We start from the raw sequence: 6,808 nt of genomic DNA, 5'->3' as shown, positions 1-6,808 counted from the left end.
CGTTCGAGTGTGTCGTCTAGAGGTGCATATGTTTTTGTTGGTTAAGAAGAAGGAAGGTTTTGCAAGGCTTTATGTTGAAACAAAAAGGACAAGTTGTAGCTTATGCTCCAAAGCAACTTAAGATTCATGAGAGAAATTATCTGACGCAAGATTTTGAGTTGGCCGCCGTTGTTTTTGTTTTAAAACTTTGAAGGCAATACTTATTTGGATCGAGATTCGATGTGTATAGTGACTACAAGAGTTTGAAGTATCTGCTTGATCAGAAAGAGTTGAATATGAGACAGAGAAGGTGGTTGGAGTTCTTGAAGGACTAGGATTTTGCTTTGAATTATCATCCGGGAAAAGCGAATGTTGTAGCCAATGCATTGAGTAGGAAATAATTGCATATGTCTATGTTGATGATTCAAGAATTGGAATTGTTGGAATAATTTCGAGATTTGAGTTTGGTATGTTGAAGCTTACTTGTGGTATTCTTGATGAGATTAGAGAAGGTCAGAAATCGGATTTGAAATTGGTTGACAAGATGAAATTGATTGATTGAGGATAAGGTGGTAATTTTCGGATTGACGAGAATGGTGTCATGAGATGTCGTGATCGAATTTGTATTCCAGATGTTTCGGATTTGAAAAAGAGAATTTTTGGGATGAAGGGCATCAAAGTGGTTGAGTAATTATCCTGGTGCTACTAAGATGTATCAAGACTTGAGAAAGTTATTTTGGTGGCGCGATATGAAGAAGGATATTGCAGAATTTGTGCATTCGTGTTTGACTTGTCAGAAGTCAAAGATTGAACATCAAAAACCGTCTGGTTTGATGCAATCGTTGTCCATTCTTAAGTGGAAGTGGGATAGCATTTCTATGAATTTTGTTTTGGGTTTTTCTAGGAAATCGATTAATTGTGAGGCAATTTGGGTCATTGTAGATGGATTGACGAATTTTGCTCACTCTATTCCGATAAGCAGGGATTATCCGATGGAGAGACTTGCCAAGTTGTATTTTGAAAAGATTGTGAGTTGGCATGGTATTCCGTCGAGTGTTGTTTCTGATAGAGATCCGAAGTTTGCTTCTAGATTTTGGAAAGTTTTATAGAGTACTTTGATTATTAAGTTGTGTTTGAGTTCTGTTTATCATCCGCAAGCTGATGGTCAAACGGAGAAGACGATTCAGTAGCTTAAGGATCTTTTGAGAGCTTGTATTTTGAAGCTTTGTATGGTCGAAGGTGTGGAATGCCTTTGTGTTCGTGTGAGTCTGGAGAGAGTAAGTGTAGTTTTGGTGATGAGATGGTTGTGTCGATTGTATTTTCGAGGACGAAAGTATTCTAAGTGGAGGAGAGTTTTAACATCCCGATTTTTATTAATATTTTTATTAATTATATTAGTAATTATATTATTTGGTGTTTTTAATAATTACTTAATTATTTAGTTATTATGTGATATAATAATTATTTAAGTATTTAATTATGTGAGTGTTTGTATTTGACTCAATTGAGTTATTAGAGAGATATAACTAAATGGGCCTAAGTGATAGAAACATAATGGATGGATTGGTGGGTTAAGCCCAATTGACATAAGTGAGATAGTAAGAGAAGGTTAGGGTTTTAGAGGTTACTATTTTCATTTGGGGGAAAAGATAGGAAGAAGAGAAAAGAGGCAAAAGGGAAGAGAACAATGGTGGAAGAGAAAAGCTAGAAGAAACCTCATTTTCGCAGCAAGTTTCAGCATTGAGTCACCTTAGCAAAACGGATGTATCTCTCAATCCAACCGTTGGATCGTCGCGTGGTTTTGACACAACGTTCCTGACTCATAGAGGTAAGTTCTGACCGGAGCGATTTTGATTTTGAAGATTTTAAGTTCGTCTGATAAGCTGATTTCCGAACTGGTTTTTAGGTGTGTCTCCAAATTATGTTTGAAGGATTTATTTTGGAGAAAAGCTTAGAGCTATGGTGAAAGAGTTCATATTTGCCAAGGTAAGGGTGGGGTTCTTTCATGCTAAAGGGTTGTATGATAGTATGTTATAGTGGGTTTAATTCTATACTTTGATATCCATGTTCTTCTATGTTGCAATTTTGGGTATTTGATGATTTGTTGGAATGTGATGATATAAATGTGATAAGTTGTGTGCAATTGATAATCTATGTGTATTAGATTGTTATGTTTGTTGTGAGTAAACCATTGATAGTGAAATAATGGGTTTTGTTATAGAATTGGAAAATAATGGAATAGAAATATAATAGTTGAATTGAAATTAATATAGTTTAATTATTAATTGGATAGTTAAATTATTAGTTGAATTGATTCCAATAAGTCTATGTGATTGGAATATACTTGGACTTGGACCAATTATTCGGTTTATCGGTAAATTACGGTATTTTGAAAAATTGTTTGTAATTGTGTTTTGGCTTGAATATGTATGTTGAGAAATATATATTGTCATGCCAATGATGTTGTTTTGATATTGATTCTTTATGGTTAGTTGGTTAGCATTAATTCTAATGACTAATTGCTTGATGTTGAAAATGTGTGTTCATGTATAATTGACAAAAATGAGAATTAACATGAAATAGTATGATTACTAGTGTTAATTGAATTGTGTGAATCGTAATTGAGTAATTGGCCTCTCATATGTGAATGATGTGTGTGTGTTGTGAATGTTGTGTACAATTGGTGGATAATTCATAGAGTTGAATTGTTGCGATATGTGGAAAGTTAAGATGGTAGAGATGATCTTAATTGCATATATTTGTGAGATTGTACATACATTCATATCATAGTGTGCCTTGAAACATAGGTGGAATTGCTTTGAAACACAAGCGTGGCTTGGATTCTAGAGTGAATCGGAAAGCGGTAAACTATATGTTTACATTTGGTGGCTTTGGTCTTGTCCGGATCTGAAGCGTGGCTAGATTCTATATGAATCGGAAGCGGTGGAACTTTGGGTCCATATTGGGTTCCACATGCATAGAGTCACTTGTCTTGCATTGAGTTACATTGGAGTTATGTGATGTTTGAATATATGTAATTATGTGATTAGGTGATTGTTATGTGTGCATGAGATGTGATAATTAAATTTGGTGATGTTTGATACATGATTTTGGTGATATATGTAAATGAAACGTATATGATGCGAATGCAAATATATATATATATATATATATATATATATATATATATATATATATATATATATATATATATATATATGTATTAATGATATATGTATATATGTGGAATATATGAACCATGTTTTGCCATTGTTGATAGTTGTATTAATTTACGTTATGATTATGAAGTATATGTTATTATGTGCTTGAATGACATACTTGTAAACTTGAATACATTGTTATAGTTGATAGTTAACATTATTGTTGTGATGCAAATTGCTTATATTGAGAAGTGGTGAATTGTGTATGATTTTATCTTTGCTATATGTATTATCATACTTTCCTTTATAATGTTTGATATCTCACCCCTTCTGCTGATGTTTCCCCTACCATGGGAAATGGGCAGGTACTCAAGTATAGCTGTGGAAGTTTGTAGATTCACCGTGTCTGGTTGGTGTGTCGCTCTGATACGTAGCACTCGGGGATTGTCTATATTGTTGTTTCTATGTTGTTCATGTTTTAGTTGTTGAGTTCCAAATTGGATAATGAGAAGTACTATGATGTTTGAAGTTGTTTCCGATTAAATAAGATGATTTGTTTATAAATTCGAATGTTATGATTCCGCTGCATATTAAAATGAAGTTGGTTTGTCTAAGAGCTGTTATAGGTTGTTTTGTGCTTCTCTGAGATTAAAGTGCTATGTATCTGTTTATGAGTTGTTTATAGGAAGTAAATGTGATATCCCAAATGCATTGTTGATAGTTTTTAAAATACTCTGATTTCTCGCATGATATTTTTGGGTAGAATTTGGGGTGTTACATGCTACAACATAAGGTCAACAATGTTTAGGAAATTTTGAATGAAACAATAAGGCTTGACCTACATTTAGTATGTGCTGGTGATTTCTCTCAACCCTCCCATTTTGTTGGGGAGTTTCAACATAACTAGTTTGGTGTTCTATGCCTTTGGAAGCATAGAATTCAGGCATGAGGAACTCAGGTCCATTATCTATCCTAACTATTTTAACCTTGAAATCATGCTACTTTTCGATCATTAAAATAAACCTTTGAACAAGGACACTAATTTCAGACTTAGATTAACAAAGAATAATCCAAGTAAATCGACTATGATCATCAAGTGTAGTGATGAAATACTCGTGGCCATGGATTAATGGAATAGAAAAGGGCCCCATATATTAAAATGTAAAAGTTCACAACATTGTGTATCCATGTGATTACTAAGCTGAAAAGGAAGTTTCTTATGCTTTTCATAATGACAAATATCACATGCAACATTTTTATCTATGGTTACAAAAGGAAAATCATGATGTAAATTAAGTAATCTCTTGTTGGAAAGATGTCCAAATCTGAAATTGCAAATGGCCTCTTTGGGAATAGAAATGATGTTAAGTTGAGCTTGTGAATTGGATGATGCTATGATGGCTTGAGGTGTATCTTGTGCAGCAAGAAAATACAGTCCCTCTATCAAATCAGCCTAACTAATCATTCTTAAGCTCCTCTTTTCATGAATTAAACATTTGTCATCACAAAAAAATATTGTGCAGTCACTGTCAAGACATAGTTTAGGTACAAATAGCAAATTAAGATTAAAATCAGGCACAAACAGAATATTATGAGCTATCAATTAAGATGGGAATTTTATAGCTCATGCATGTTTTGCTATATCCTCTGGTAATCTTATGTTAACCGACACAATTTTCTTGTAATCATCAAAGAATCTCAAGGATGAACATATGTGGTCACTAGCACCAGAGTCAACTATCCATCATCCAAGATCTGAATGATTAAAAGAATATGAAATTTGAACAATACTTAAAGTATTATGGTTATTTGTATGAGATACATGATTACTTTGCTAGCAGAAGCATTCTGATTTGAGTTTGATGCATGGAGTAAATGTACAACTGGCCATATTACTCCTTAGTAAATCCGTATTTTTCATTTCCTCTGCAACTTTTAGAATCATCAACATCATCCCTTTTTCATTCAACTCAAGGAAAATTTATTGGCCATAGCTCTATTTTTACAAAAGTGTGGAGGAAAGACATGTTTCGTATAGCAAGTGTCAACAATGTGGCCATTTCTTTCACAATGTGTACAAACTTTCTTGTTGCCAGGTGTGAATGAAGAATCGTTGCCACATCCTCTTCCTTGAGGTCTATGATAATCAAGTGCATTAATGAGAATATTTGATTCATAGGATATAGAATTCTTGAATTGGTGTTCATGTTGCATAACCATGGAGAAAATCTTTTTGATGTTAGGCAAAGGATTTATGAGCAAGATTTGAGAACCTACCAAATCAATGAAATCATTCAATCCAGTGAGGAATGAAATTGAACGAGTAATATGATGTTGATGCTTTTCATTTCTCAGTCGTGTAATATAAACACAACGATGCGGGCATGAGCAAGAAAGAATATGGTCTGCTTCAAGTTCTTCCCAAAGAACTTTTAAAGTAGTGTAAAATTTTAAACTGAACGAGAATCTTGTTTCAAACTGAAAATTTCACATTGCTATTCAGAAATACGAATATAGTCACCTTGTGAGAAGCCTTCTTTGAGCTCGTTCCACACATCGACTACATTTTCAAGGAAAACTATGCTTTGAGCGATAGATTCTTCGATTGAGTTCATAATCCATGAAGGAACTAAGATGTTGCAGCGATTCCAAGCTTTGAAGCTTAAATCAAACTCAATTGGAAATGTATCTTTCCATCAATGAAATCAAATTTGTTTTTGCTGCCAAGTGCACGTCTCATGGATCTTTCACATGCATGATAATTGGAATATGTGAAATCTGGTGTAATAGAAACTGATGAGGGACCATTTGAAGGATGCACATAGTAAACATTTCCAAATTGCTGAGAGGGATCTTGAGCCGGAGCCACCGGGGCCGCAGCATTACTGGCGTCGTTGATGACACCGTTTGCACCATGTAGGATGATGTAGGTTGAAAAAGGAAAAGAAACAAAAGGAATCAATGTGCAACAAAGCTCAAAGAGCTCTGATACCATCATGAAATTTTAAATTAGTAGGATGGAAATGAAGAAAGAGTGAGAGTTCAATGGAGAAGAAGAGAGTAAAAGTGAAAGCTTTCCATTGAATATACTTTGAGAGTTAGTTACACTTGTTATATTTATACCATTGATAAGCTATGTAACTAAATAACAGACTTCACATAATTATAATACTATACATGTGGTACATCTCAAAAATGGTGGAATTATAATAATTTGTGCTCTAAACTATTGCTTACTAAGAGCCTTAACAAGATCATCGTTAGTATTCAAGATTCTAAAAACGATGGTCTTATACTTTTAACTACATTGAGACCCGCGCGGTGCATAGGAACTGAGATGCGTTTTTTAAAATAATAATATAAAATTTAGATTTTAATTTATCATTAATTTGTAATATTTCCAATTGATATAATTCAATTGAATTACCCCTCTAATTTTAAGTATTTACCATTTAACAATACATTATGGATTATAAACTATATCTGATAATTTGTGGTTTAGTTTTGTAATATGTATTTGTAATTTTGATTCAAAATAATATATTAAAAACCATTTGAAAAATTTGTTTATTTGAAAAATATAAGTTAAATTTGAATGTATTGTTTGATAATTTTTTTAACATTTAATGGTGGAAGTTAAATTTTTTAACATATAACCACATTTATAA

Source organism: Vicia villosa, linkage group LG4 (genome assembly GCF_029867415.1).
Source record: "Vicia villosa cultivar HV-30 ecotype Madison, WI linkage group LG4, Vvil1.0, whole genome shotgun sequence".
NCBI classification, from domain to species: Eukaryota; Viridiplantae; Streptophyta; class Magnoliopsida; order Fabales; family Fabaceae; genus Vicia; species Vicia villosa.
Note: the sequence above shows the minus strand (reverse complement) of the source record.